The sequence below is a fragment of the Scyliorhinus torazame genome, chromosome 10 (genome assembly GCF_047496885.1).
Source record: "Scyliorhinus torazame isolate Kashiwa2021f chromosome 10, sScyTor2.1, whole genome shotgun sequence".
Taxonomy (NCBI): Eukaryota; Metazoa; Chordata; class Chondrichthyes; order Carcharhiniformes; family Scyliorhinidae; genus Scyliorhinus; species Scyliorhinus torazame.
In genome coordinates this window covers 151,566,624-151,581,573 of record NC_092716.1, presented here as the reverse complement: position 1 = coordinate 151,581,573, position 14,950 = coordinate 151,566,624, and the positions used below count along the sequence as shown (strand labels likewise).

The 14,950-nt window shown below is 56.4% G+C and overlaps 1 protein-coding gene across 1 annotated transcript in view; it reads left to right on the top strand.

The window, feature by feature from the left end:
• LOC140430973 (inactive serine protease PAMR1-like) overlaps positions 1–14,950 on the top strand; it is a 355,125-nt gene that overhangs the window by 79,144 nt on the left and 261,031 nt on the right. The gene's annotated exons all lie outside the window — the stretch shown is intronic.

Genomic DNA, 14,950 nt, shown 5'->3' with positions numbered 1-14,950 from the left:
CCCCTCCACAACCCCCAACCTCCACCCCGGCACGGACCCCCTCCCCAACCTCCACCCCGGCACGGCCCCCTCCACGACCCCCAACCTCCACCCCAGCACGGACCCCCCAACCTCCACCCCAGCACGGACCCCCCCCCCAACCTCCACCCCGGCACGGACCCCCTCCCCAACACCCAACCTCCACCCCAGCACGGACCCCCCCCAACCTCCACCCCGGCACGGACCCCCCCCCCCCCAACCTCCACCCCGGCACGGACCCCCTCCCCAACACCCAACCTCCACCCCAGCACGGACCCCCCCCAACCTCCACCCCGGCACGGAGCCCCTCCCCAACCCCCAACCTCCACCCCGGCACGGACCCCCTCCCCAACCTCCACACCGTCACGGACCCCCCCCCCCAACCTCCACCCCGGCACGGACCCCCTCCACAACCCCCAACCTCCACCCCGGCACGGACCCCCTCCCGGCACTCCCCCGGAGCCCAGCCTACTCTAACCACCACCCCCCCCCCCCCCCCCCCCCCCCCCCCGCCGCACACACACACAAGCTGAGACACACCTCTCCTCAGGCAATCAGTCTGCGGCCACGCCATTTCCTGCCCAGAGCCAACCCCCCAGGCCGTCACTCACCTCCTCGCTGGTCGGCGTGAGCCTGGAGCACCGGGTCACGCCGATGAAAAGGAGGTTTGATTCACGTCGACGTGAACGGTCATCACGTCACTTCGGCCCATCCGGAAGGGAGAATATCGGCAGGCCGAAAATCGGCTGCCTTGCGCAGACCCGTGACATTCTCCGCGGCAGCGGCGCCATTAACGCCCCGCCGACTTTTCTCCCTTCGGAGACTTCGGCGGGGGCGGGGGCGGGATTCACGGCGGCCAACGGCCATTCTCTGACCCGGCGGGGGGGTCGGAGAATGACGCCCCTGAATTGCAATCAGAGAGAGAATCATGCATCAGCTGAAAATCGAGGGTGGCACTGAGCGCCCAACGGAGCGCCATGTTCCGGCAGCTCGACAGTGGTGCGAATGCATTCCACGCCCCGTACTGGCGTGGGCATGCTAAAAGTACAGTTGCACGCATCACCATATCATTAACGGGCCCGACCAGCAAGTCTCTGGCCTCCGACGATGTTCTGTCTCCACCAGGCGGAAGTGACGCTGGCGAGGTTCATGTGTGGTATTTACTGACTGACGTGACACAGTCCCAGAGGAGAACTGAAAAATGAAAAAAATGAAAATCGCTTATTGTCACAAGTAGGCTTCAATGAAGTTACTGTGAAAAGCCCCTAGTCGCCACATTCCGGCACCTGTTCGGGGAGGCTGGTACGGGAATTGAATCGTGCTGCTGGCCTGCTTGGTCTGCTTTAAAAGCCAGCAATTTAGCCCAGTGTGCTAAACCAACTCTGCTGGGTAGAGTTAAAGTATTGGTTGAAGTTACAATAAGCCTTGGGTGAGCGTTACAGTAAATTTTGGTTGTGAATACTGTTAATATTGGATGAGGTGACAGTGAGTATTGAAAAAGTGTACAATATGTGTTCTGTGATTGTATAGTGAGTAATTTATCAAGTTACTGTCAGTTTATTATGAATGCACACTGACCTGTATCACAGATGCTCGTTGCTCAATATATGCTTCTCCCAAAACCACAGTTATGGTAAACTCATTTGACACTTTTCATCTGCGTTGGAACTGTCTCCTGGAATAATATCAAAGTGGGAGATGGAGGATTTTCAAGGGTTTGCCACAGAGGATTTCCAGAGTCTACATAGCTTTAGAAATAATTTGTAAGTAACCTCTTGATATCATAAATCATCCAGTTTCTTTTTATATGAGCTGCAAATAGTGGAAATTCTCAGCAGTTCTGGCAGAATCTTTGGAGAATGAAGCACAGTTAATGTTTCAGGTCAAGTGCCTTTCTTCCGACCAGGTTGCTTGGGTTCTGACCTAACTCCCCGTGGCAGTGTGGGTTTCCTCCAATGCTCCGGTTTCCTCCGAAGAGTCCTGAAAGACATGCTTGTTTGGTGAATTGGACATTCTGAATTCTCCCTCTGTGTACCCGAACAGGCGACGGAGTGTGGCGACTAGGGGCTTTTCACAGTAACTTCATTGCAGTGTTAATGTAAGCCTACTTGTGACAATAATAAAGATTATTATTATCTCCAATTTAGTTTGTAACACACCTTGTTGTCATATTGAGCAAGCCTTGCATATGCTATCTGGCAGTGAGCAGGACGCAACTGCACATCAGCTATGTTGCAGCAGTTGTAATGTGGGGGTGTGGGTGTGTCAGGTGAGGTTGATGGTGCAGAGACCAAGGAGAAAATGCTGGAAAATCTCAGCAGGCCTGGCAGCATCTGTAGGGATAGAAAAGAGCTAATGTTGGTGCAGAGGATGGGCATGGGTGGGTCAAATCTGGATAGGCTTGTTCACAATTGGGCCAACATTGTATGCTATCTTTTATATCAATGGATGCAATGGCGGCGTTGGGGAGGGCCTGCTGTGCCCACTCCTAGGTTTCTGGCAATGATTATCCCCTTGCATCATTATCGCAGGGAAGGAAAAGATACCGGCCGCGATCTAACCAAAAGAAAATAGAGTCCATTCTGGGCAGGATTAGTGGCATCGTGCCCGGCGCTTGTAGCACCGGGAACAAGACCGCTATTATTTTTGTTTTAGTGCCGCAGCGGGGAACAGCCTCCGCCCTCTGAGGCCGCAATCAGTGTAATTTCCTGCAGGGAGGAGCTCTGGCAAGCGTAGTTTCTCTGTGCAGGAAGAGATTGGGACGCTAGTTTCAAATGACGTCCCGATCTCTCGATCCCCTTCGACTCAACCCCCGGACCCCTCCCACCCCCTAACGGCCCAACTCGCCTATAAGGGGATCATCAAGCCCCTCTGCACCCTGTAGCCACCTAAATTGGCCAACTCCCGATTTAAAATGGAGAACAGCAAAGGCTGAAGGGAAATTCAGCCACCACAGGCAGAAACCAGCAAGTGCAGGTTTGCTGTGTATTTAACTCTGCAAAAGCCCAGATAGCATCGATACCAGCGACCATCAGCATAATAATGTAGCAGCCATCTACATACTAATGAGCAATCCCCGGGAACAATAGCAACATTTGGGACACACAGAACTAAGCCAGACTCCCCGGCGTCAGCAGGAGCCAACACAAAAGAGGTTAACGAACACCCCAAGACCGCCCATCGATCAGGGAACCGCTCCAGTATTGGAGAAATCGAACCAAGCGATTGGAACGAAGTCCAATCACCTAGAACCAGGTACAGGGTCCGCCCCGAAAGGCGGGAAGCCCCTGGGGACTATAAAGTTAAGCCCCCAAGTTCAACTCGCTCTCTTCTTCCTGCCCGGGTCACCCAGCAACGTGAACCAACCTTGACCGTGACCAGTGCAGTGACGGCCGAAAGAAGTAAGTCTCAATTCAACGCTCGCTACGAGATAGGCGCTCCTAGCTACCATTCCGTACCAACTTCGAATCCCGCAGACTCAGAACCTGAACGAAAGGCCATTTGTTCCCCTGACCAGGTGGGCCAGTCCGAAGTTAAGTATAGGCCTGTTAGTTGTAGAAATAGCTTAGACGTAGAATTTGTGTATGAGTAGCGATTACTGTGTATAATAAATGTGCTTTGATTTGAATCTTACTAATCGGTGTATTGAGTTATTGATCATTACTTGGACTTGAACCTCGTGGCGATATCATAAAGATACCTGGCGACTCTAGAGCAAAGGTTATAAAACAGAGCAATTGAACCAACCGGAAAGTTAGCAACAACCCCATCTCACTCAGGCAGGGCACCCCTGGGCTCGATCCTGGCATGGGGAAAATGCCAGCCTGGCACCTTGGCATTGCCAGCCTGACACCCTGGCAGTGCCAAGATGGCCGGGTGGCACCGGCAGTGTCAGGGTTTCTCTAATTGCCTGAGAGAGCCCCACAAGTACCGTTCCTCTTTGTGGGGACCAATATTGAACAGCATCCAGCTGGGGTCTCCTCAGAGTGGCTGGTAGATGCCGAGTGGTTGTTAGATACAGCACGAGCATGGCTAAGTCAGTTCTTAAACTCACTTAACTATGTGAGACTGATTGGGTGGGACCCAGATCGCGACGTCTCACGAGGTCTGGTTAGATCTCCTGAGGTGTCACGGGCATTGGGGGAGGCGTCTCCTAGGATCTACCGGCTGCATCCTGCTCCAATTCCGGCGGGTCGCAGCTAGTAGATTGGGCCCACAGTAATTTATTGGTAATTCACTGAATTTGTAATCCAGGGACTGATCGAGCAACGCAGAGAACGTTACTTCAAATACAACAATGGAACCGTGTTAATATAAATTCAATATAGAAAGTCTTTAAACATAAAGCTGGTGTCAGAAAAAGTGACCACAAGCTTGTCAGATTGTCGTGAAAACCTCACTGATTTGCTTTGGTCCTTTCTTGAACAAAAACACTTCCTTAACTGGTCTGGCCTTTATGTGACAGTGGGTGGAATTGTACTAAAAAACAACAAAGTCTTAGTTTTGGCGAGAAAACCGGAGTGCCATCTGCAGGATTTCTTAAGGAATTTTATGCCATTTTAAGAAAGGTTTTTCTTCCCATGGGAATCACGCCATGCTACATGCATCCTCCCGCTTATTCGCTCGCCTGCCCTGTGAAAGCTTAATCAGTGCAATGACTGGAGCTCCATATAAACGCCTCCCCAGCACTCTCCACCACTTGTTCCCGATCCATTTGAGGGGAATAGCTCCACATTTTACTGAGGGAGCCCTGACCAGCCTCCTGGATAGGTTGCAGCAGAGGCGTGCAGCACTCTACCCGCAGTTTGGGAAGTGGCTCACCAGCATGGTCACCAGCCCCGCCTGGGAGACAATGGGCTGGATTCTCCGATTTTCAGGCTATGTCCTGACGCTGGCATGGGAACGGTGGCGTTTTAACGACCGAGTATTCGGTGCAAAACGACCACCAATCCTCTGTTTGGTGGGGGGCTAGCAGGCAGGCAGTGTAGAGCACCCGGCTCTAGCCGCCGATACGGCCGGATAATTGGCGTGTCCGTGGTTGCGCATGCACACGGAGGCGTCCTGCAGTGGCTGCGCGTGCAACATGGCGTCGGCCACGCGCGGACTGGCCTGCCAAATAGTGCCCCCCCTTTGGGCAGGCTCGCGATCTCCAGACCAACCCCCAACAATGCCCCCAGCCCGTGCCAAAGTCCCCCCTGTCCGCGGATCAACTCCACTCCCCACCCCCCCGACTGTGGCGCCGTTGGACTGAGTCCGCAGCCGCCACGCCGAGTTCCCAACAAATAATACCATGAGAGACCAACGCCATTGGGAACACGGACGATCGGGGGCGGAGCATCAGGGGGTGGGCCTCGGCAACGTCCTTAGGCCGTCGATACGGTGTGCGGTGTACTCTAGGAGTACGCCGCTTTGGAGGGGGCAGAGAATCGCAAAAGCGGCTCTTCCTCCGATTTCGGCGGCAACGCTGATTCTCCGGCTGATCGCCGAACGTGATTTTGGCATCGCCGACTGGAGAATCCCGCCTAATATCTGCCTTGTTCAGTGCCAACAATCTGCAGAGGAGGGCAGGGCAGCACTGAAGGAAAAAGATGGCCAGGACAGGTCTGTCACCTCCAAATCCTCAACCAACCCTCACACCTCCAAGGTGACCTCTCATCCATTGACCTCACAGGTTTCCCACTTGCACAAAGCCCTCTCTCCCAATAGTCCCCCCACACCCCTCCCATCTCAAGTATCCTCTTCACATCCCTACTTCCACTCCAGTCCCACACATGCCACTCCCCAACCATCTGAACTGGCGGGTATGTCGACTACAATCACCCCATCAGTGTCTGCACAGGACAAATTGGAGTACAAATGGCATGAGATGGCGCAGCCACCTAGAGTCATGAGGGAGCTTAGAAACCTGGGGCGAGATTCTCCGACCCCCGCCGGGTCGGAGAATCGCCGGGGGCTGGCGTGAATCCCGCCCCCGCCGGTTGCCGAAGTCTCCGGCACAGGATATTTGACGGGGGCGGGAATCGCGCCGCGCCGGTTGGTGGGCCCCCCCGCTCGATTCTCCGGCCCGGATGGGCCGAAGTCCCGCCGCTAAAATGCCTGTCCCGCCGGCGTAAATTAAACCACCTACCTTACCGGCGGGAAAGGCGGCGCGGGCGGGCTCCGGGGTCCTGTGGGGGTGCGGGGCGATCTGGCCCCGGGGGGTGCCCCCACGGTGGCCTGGCCCGCGATCGGGGCCCACCGATCCGCGGGCGGGCCTGTGCCGTGGGGGCACTCTTTCCCTTCCGCCTCCGCCACGGTCTCCGCCATGGCGGGGGCAGAAGAGACTCCCTCCACTGCGCATGCGCGGGAATGCCATCAGCGGCTGCCGGCGCTCCCGCGCATGCGCCGCCCGGAGATGTCATTTCCGCGCCAGCTGGCGGGGCACCAAAGGCCTTTTCCGATAGCTGGCGGGGCAGAAATTCGTCCGGCGCCGACCTAGCCCCTCAAGGTTGGGGCTCGGCCCCCAAAGATGCCCGTCTGATTTGTGCCGATTTGGGCGCCAGTCAGCGGACATCGCGCCGTTTCCGGAGAATTTCGCCCCTGATCCCGCATGAGGAGGGAGTGCCTGAGCTGGCCTGGGAGGAGCCTGACTGTGCCTGAACTAATGACGAAGTGGGCACAGCAAGAAAAAATGAGATCACTCCGGACAAGCAGTCATACATAAATGACATCTCCCTTGTATTGCAGGGCAAACAGTCAACCAGCCCAGACAATCATCGCACCCCCAGGAAGATCCTGGGCGACATTCTTCAACCCCGCACTGGGTCGGAGAATCGCCGGGGTGGGGCATGATTCACGCAATGCCACTCCGACACCGGTCCGCCGATTCTCCGCTGATTGGGGAATCGGCGCCCTTGGCGCCGGCGCGGTCGACACGGCGCCAGGCAGGGGCCGTTGAAAGCGGTCCCCCCCGGTGATTCTTCCCGCGCGATGGGCCGAGTGCCCGCCTAGTTAGGCCGAGTCCCACCGGCACTGTTCTCGTGTGGTCCGACCCTGCGGGACCTCGGCGTTCATGTTGCGGGGGGCGGTCTGGTGGGGAGGAGGGGATATCCGACCCTGGGGGGGGACCTCCACGGTGGCCTGGCCCGCGATCGGGGCCTACCGATTGGCGGGCGGCTTATCCTGGTAAGGGGCCTATGTTCCTCCGCGCCGGGCCCCTGTAGCTCTCCGCCATGTTGCGCCAGAGCCGGCGCAGAGAAGGAAACTAGCGCGCATGCATGCGCAGACCCTCGGCGCCATTTCCAACGCCGGTCTGATTTGCGCCGTTTTGGGCGCCAGTCGGCGGACATCGGGCCGTTTCCGGAGAATTTCGCCCGAGATCTCCCATCTAGTATAATAATCTTTATTGTCACAAGTAGGCTTACATTAACACTGCAATGAAGTTACTGTGAAAAGCCCCTAGTCGCCACATTCCGGCGCCTGTTCGGGTACACAGAGGGAGAATTACCTAACAGCACGTCTTTCGGGAGGAAACCGGAGCAACCGGAGGAAACCCACGCCGACAGAGGGAGAATGTGCAGAGTCCGCACAGACAGTGACCCAAGCCAGGAATCGAACCTGGGACCCTGGCTCTGTGAAGCAAAAGTGCTAACCACTTTGCTACCTTGCTGCCCACGGAAGAGCCGTCACAGCTGTCACCTGCATTCTCCACCAGCGCAGATACACACCTCGGTGGGAATAACGAGTAGGCAAGCTTCTGAGTCACTCACTGGTGATAATTTCACAGATGATGATCCACAGAAGGCACAGGCAGCGACATCCCAGGGATCTGGCACTTGGAGGGATGCTGGGACGCTGGACACGGCTGAGCCCCAGGCCGATGATGTGCCCTTGGACCTGATCAACCCCAAGCTGATGGAACTGCAAAGGCAGAGTGGTGGGAATCAGGAAGGGACGACAGCATCCCTTCCCAGACTGCAAGGAGTCAAATTGCCTTCTGTCCGAGGAGATTGTGCCGTCACCATCCACCTAGGCCCACAATGTGAGGATGGCAACCGCAGTGGAGACCTTGGTGCAGGACTGCACTCCATGGTGGGGGATGTCCCCTTCATGGCTGAGGATTTCACTTGTATGGTGTAGGTGCTGGTGGGAATCCACGAGTGTCTGTGTCAGAGGGCTGCAGTACTTCTGGACCTCACTCCAGCTGCCCATCTATCCCACGGAGGATCACGGGGCCCCCAGGCATCTGAAGAGAAGAGGATCGGCAGGAACGTGGCCAGGGGACGGGCAGCACGGTAGCATTGTGGATAGCACAAATGCTTCACAGCTCCAGGGTCCCAGGTTCGATTCCGGCTTGGGTCACTGTCTGTGCGGAGTCTGCACATCCTCCCCGTGTGTGCGTTGGTTTCCTCCGGGTGCTCCGGTTTCCTCCCACAGTCCAAAGATGTGCGGGTTAGGTGGATTGGCCATGCTAAATTGCCCATAGTGTCCAAAATTGCCCTTAGTGATGGGTGGGGTTTCTGGGTTATGGGGATAGGGTGGAGGTGTAGACCTTGGGTAGGGTGCTCTTTCCAAGAGCCGGTGCAGACTCGATGGGCCGAATGGCCTCCTTCTGCACTGTAAATTCTATGAATGCTCACTTCCCTGTGAGCGAAACACCTCCAGCCCCCCACACCAAGGGGGGCAGCACTACGACACCTGTGCTGCTGAAAAGTATGTCCGGCCCTCAAGGTCCAAGTCCTCCAGGGGATGCCTGTCAAAGTTTTCTTAGACAACAGGAGGTGGAAGGCAGAAGACCACTGTACCTCAGCTGTGGATCCTGGACTTACACCTAGATGTAGTGTGAAGGTGAGGAAGATTCGAAAAAACTGTGACACCTCGCGGGCAAGGATGATCACAGATAACAGTTAAGATAGATTAATTATGTGCAGCATGGTGGCACAGTGGTTAGCACAGCTGCCTCACGGCACCGAGGTCCCAGGTTCGATCCCGGCTCTGGGTCACTGTCCGTGTGGAGTTTGCACATTCTTCCCGTGTTTGTGTGGGTTTCGCCCCCACAACCCAACGATGTGCAGGGTAGGTGGATTGGCCTTGCTAAATTGCCCCTTAATTGGAAAAAATGAATTGGGTACTCTAAATTTATTTTTAAGAAGATAGCTTAATTAGGCACTTGTAAATTATCAGCACTATTATCACCACCAGATCCTCCACCCTGTCACTTCATGGGCCCAAGATGCACAACCCCCCACGCACATTTGGCACTTCATCCCTGTGTGGTGTAAGAGTGGCAGTGCTATTTCTATGCAAGTGAAGGTGTGCTTCTGCAAACCGCCTCCCCCCTCGGCATCAACACTCATGCCTCTCTTTACAGCCATCTTTCTCCAGTGATGAGAATGCCATAGGCTGTCAAAGAGCTGAGAGGCGGCCTACCCCCAAGTTATTTGCAGGAACACACCAGGACCCCCTGACATTAAATGGGGCTGTAGATGAGAGCATATCCCACGTCTCTGAACCCCATGGGAGAAAGCATTCAGTTGTCTGTCAGGCAGGAGTCAGACATAAAACTGAGGAAGGGAGGAGCATTGCTTTGTCCTCAATGCAAGTCATTACCATTCTCCTGCAGAGTCTGGCTGACGGCTTTAGCACCCTGCCCATGGAATCTGGCATCACACTAATGCTGATATAGCAATCCCAAACCTAGAGGCAATGGAGGCTTCCCTAGCCCGAATGCCCAAGTGGGCCATGGCCCTGGCCCAAGGTCCTTCCTCCTGCTCCTTGGGTTGTCCCTTGCCGCGCTCCTCCTGATCCAGCTGGTCTCCCCTCTCCAGAACCAAGTTGTGGAGAGCACAGCAGACCATAATAATGTGGACTGTACTGGAGGTCACCCCCTGAACGGTGCAGGCACCGGAACTGCATCTACAGCTGTCCGATAGCCTGTTCCACCAGCACACACGTTGAAGGATGAGCCTCATTGTAGTGAGTCTCCAACTCAATCTATAACTTTGCGGATGATACAACTGTGGTGGGCCGTATCTCAAACAACGATGAATCAGACTACAGAAGGGAGATAAATCGCTTGGTTGCACGGTTTACCGAAAACAACCTCTCTCTAAATGTCGAAAAGGCCAAGGAACTGATCGTAAACATCAGGAAGCATAGCACGACACACGCTCCCATCTGCATCAATGGCTCTGAAGCAGAGATGGTCGATAGCTTTAAGTTCCTGGGGGTCACCATCACCAACAGTCTGTCCTGGTCCACTCACGTTGATGCAACAGTCAAGAAAGCCCAACAACGTCTCTACTCCCGACGGAAACGAAAGAAATTCGGCATGTCTGCATCGACTCTTACAAACATCTGCAGATGTGCGATAGAGAGCATCCTATCTGGCTGAATCAGAGCCTGGTATGGCAACTGCTCTGCCCAAGATCGCAAGAAACTGCAGAGTGTGGTGAACTCAGCCCAAGGCATCACACAAGCTTGCCACCCTCACATTAATTCTGTATACACCTCCCGCTGCCTCAGGAATGCAGACAGCATTCTCAGAGACCCCTCCCACCCAGGCATTGCCTTCTTCCAGATCCTCCCATCAGGCAGAAGATACAGAAGTCTGAAGACCCGCACATCCAGACACAGGAACAGCTTCTTCCCCACAGTTACAAGACTGTTACAAGCACCCCAAGATGTAACTGTCATGACACTCCTCGGAAAATAGGCACACACCTGAATGACTCTTATCGTGTGGTCACAGATGATCTGGCGTTGAGGGAACACATGCCGTTCATAAATGGTGCTGCATGATGTCATGGAGTCCGCAGAGCCATGTGGATGCAGTCTATCAAACCTTGCCCTCGGGGCATGCCAGCTAAATGGGCGAAGTCCATGGCCTTGGCATCATGGATGTCCTGTTCCCGGTCCTAGTTTACATACGTGTGGGCCCTCACATCGAGGGCACCTGTCACTTCCCTAATGTGGCTCACTGGGAGACACTACTCAGATCACCAGTGCTGCCCTGAATTGAGCCGGCCGCATGAAAGATCAGAGTGGTGGTGACGTGAAGGGCTGCGGCAGTGGGTGTCCTCCCATCCCACGTGATGCTGGCTCATGCAGGACTTCGCATTGTCCTGCATTAGGGACAGGCACTGTTTTCCCTGGCACTGTGGTTCCGACGTCTGAAGACATTAGTAGACCCTTGGCCGGTACTGTCTCAAACGGGCTGTTCCCTCTGTGGTGTTGTTCCATGTACAGCTAAGGGCCCAGACTTTCCATCCTCAGCAGGGCACTGGTCCTGGCCCCGTGCAGTGACATATCTTAGTCTCTGCTGGTGCTCTATCACTCGTAGCAGAAATGCCAGCTTGACGGGTTCCATGATTCTCCAGAATAATGCACTGAAAAAGAAGGAATCCAAAGTGAGCGTTGGGGATTCCTGAGAAAGTCCTGCCCTGCAGCCCTCTCCTCCTCTGGGACTTCCACCATGCGCTTCCCCCTTAGTGATCTCCACTAATCCTAACACCCTGGGCGGGATTCTCCACTCCCGCGCCGAAGTGGCCGCGCCGTCGTGAACGCCGTCGTGGTTCACGACGGCACGAAACGGCCCCGATCCCGACCGATTCAGGCCCTGACAATGGGCTAGGATCGGGGCCGCGTCATCTACACGCGCCAGGCCTTGTCGCCCGCGTAAAAGCGGCGCCGCATAGATGACGCGGCCGGCGCCGCATAACGGGCGTCATCCGCGCATGCGCGGGTTGGCCGGCGCCAACCCACACATGCGTGGTTGCCGTCCTCTCTAAGTCCGCCCTGCAAGAAGATGTCTGACGGATCTTGCGGGGCCGCGGAAGGAAGGAGGTCCTCCTTCAGAGAGGACGGCCCGACGATCGGTGGGCACCGATCGCGGGCCACCCCACATCTGAGGTACCCCCCGGTGCAGGATCCCTCCTCGCCCCCCCGCAGGCCGCCCCCCCCAGCGTTCACGCACCGCCCACGACTGCAGCGACCAGGTGTGGACGCCGCCGGGGGGAACCTGCCGTTTTGGCCTGGCTGCTCAGCCCATCCGGGCCTGAGAATAGCGGGGGTGCCAGAGAATCGCCATTTTGGGTGTCTCCGGCGATTCTCCGGCCTGCGGCTCGCGAAACTTGACCGGGCCGTTCCCGCCGCTTGGGAGAATCGCGGGAGGGCGTCGGACCGGCATCCCGGGAAATTTTGGCGGCCCAGGCGATTCTCCCAACCAGCGTGGGAGTGGAGAATTGCGCCCCCTGTCCTCTGGTCCACCAGGGTAACACGTCTGAACACTCAAGAGTCTCCTTGCCTCTTGTCTCACGACCGTACCAATACTCCAACCCCAATATAAAGTTGCCACTGCCCCCCCCCTGAAATAAGCAGCATTTATCTTTATCTTTGCATGCTTCATTGGCACGGTTGAGATGCCAATGAAGGGTGAAATTGCATTTCAATCAATTAAATGCCTGCTATGAGCATAACGGGCGAAATTCTCCGGTATCGGCCTGATGTCTGCAGACTGGCGCCCAAAGCTGCACAAATCAGTCGGGCATCGCGCCGCCCCAAAGGTGCGGAATGCTCCGCATCTTTGGGGGCCAAGCCCCAACCTTAAGGGGCTCGGCTGGCGCCGGACGAATTTCCGCCCCGCCAGCCGGCGGAAAAGGCCATTGGTGCCCTGCCAGCTGGCGCGGAAATTACATCTCCGGGCGGCGCATGCGCGGGAGCGTTAGCGGCCGCTGACGACATTCCCACGCATGCGCAGTGGAGGGAGTCTCTTCCGCCTCCGTCATGGTGGAGACCGTGGCGAAGACAGAAGGGAAAGAGTGCCCCCACGGCACAGGCCCGCCCGTCGTTCGGTGGGCCCCGATCGCAGGCCAGGCCACCGTGGGGGCACCTCCCGGGGCCAGATCGGCCCGCGCCCCCCCCCAGGACCCCGGAGCCCGCCCGCGCCGCCTTGTCCCGGCGGTAAGGTAGGTGGTTTAATCTACGCCGGCGGGACAGGCATTTTAGCGGAGGGACTTCGGCCCATCCGGGCTAGAGAATCGCGGGGGGGGGGCCCGCCAACCGGCGCGGCGCGATTCCCGCCGCCGCCGAATATCCGGTGCCGGAGAATTCGGCAACCTGCGGGGGCGGGATTCACGGCAGCCCCCGGCGATTCTCCGACCCGGCGGGGGGTCGGAGAATGACGCCCATGCTTCCTATACAAGTGAAACTGGTGGGCAATGGAGCTCAACTCTTTGATAAGCAGAGATAAGCTGAGTGTGGTGTTGTACTCGGTTCAGTTGTGCTTCCGCAAGTGAGAGGGCCTCATTCCTTATGAGGCAGGGAGCAAGCTATCCTTGAGGTGCCCACTCATCCCTAGCAGCCTGCCCTCTCATGTTAGCCCACTCAGCTCACAGTCGCCCCTCGTGCTGACCCTCAGTATTCACCTCCTGCCACTCTTTTCCCAGCTCCCAGTAAGGATGGGCACTCCCCCAACTGTGATGTGGCCACAATTCCAGCAAGGAGTTTATTGGAAGCAATACCTGCATGCCAACCTCCGGACCCCCTTAAAGCAAGGGGCGCCCCAAAGTGAATGGAAGGTTCAGCCTGCTAGCCACCCCTGCACCCCCCACCAAGAATGAGTGACTGACCCCCAGGCTCCTAGTTGAACTTATCTGTGTCTCCCATTTCCTGTCTGGTGCACCTGGAGCAATGAAGAGCCTGGGAGTCATGGCTGCCAGAGAGCTCACTTCCGATATCGACTTGGAGGTGAGGCCACCAGGTTCATATTTATGTAGAGCTGTTGTCAATGATGCCAGCATGCCCAGCGAATATTCCGTGTGTGAGTGCTTGCTAATAATGTGCTGGTGTATTCTGGATTTTGAGCCTGTGGGGGGTGAGTCTTCTGGATTTTGAGCCTGTGCCGACTTTCTCACGGACAGAAAGAGAGGGTCAAAATCACCCTCTATTAGTTCAGAGCAACGTAGCTAAGTACACAACAGAGCAGTGCAGGACGATTTTGATTCATGAAGGTAGAAAGTAGAGGAGCAGATTCTTTAAGCATTTTTCTATCATATAGAGTCGATATGCTTACCCTGAATTACATGGCAAAGTATTCAGTTAAATGTAATGCATTTACTTGAGGTTCATGATTAAGAAAGGCACTACATAAATTCAAGTCTCTCTTTCGTTTTACAGGTTATCAAGCATTAGGGTGTGCCACCAGGTTAGGTGCATAAGCACCCTGATAGGATATCGGCACACATTAAAAGATTTTACCCTTAAATGATCAGTTGAAGCCAGATTCACTTTGTTATCCCATCTCTTCCGATATGGATTGCCATTAGCACTGTCTGCTTGAGATAAAGCATGTTGAATTTCAGTTCTTGGGCGAGATTCTCCGACCCCCGCCGGGTCGGAGAATCGCCGGGGGCTGGCGTGAATCCCGCCCCCGCCGGTTGCCGAAGTCTCTGGCACCGGATATTCGGCGGGGGCGGGAATCGCGTCGCGCCGGTTGGCGGGCCCCCCCCCGCTCGATTCTCCGGCCCGGATGGGCCAAAGTCCCGCCGATAAATTGCCTGTCCCGCCGGCATAAGTTAAATCACCGACCTTACCGGCGGGACAAGGCGGTGTGGGCGGGCTCCGGGGTCCTGGGGGGGGCGCGGGGCGATCTGACCCCGGGGGGTGCCCCCACGGTGGCCTGGCCCGCGATTGGGGCCCACCGATCCGCGGGCGGGCCTGTGCCGTGGGGGCACTCTTTCCCTTCCGCTCCGCCACGGTCTCCACCATGGCGGAGGCGGAAGAGACTCCCTCCACTGCGCATGCGTGGGAAACTGTCAGCGGCCTCTGACGCTCCGCATGCGCCGCCCGGAGATGTCATTTCCGCGCCAGCTGGCGGGGCAACAAAGGCCGTTTCCGCCAGCTGGCGGGGCGGAAATTCCTCCGGCGTCGGCCTCACCCCTCAATGTTGGGGCTC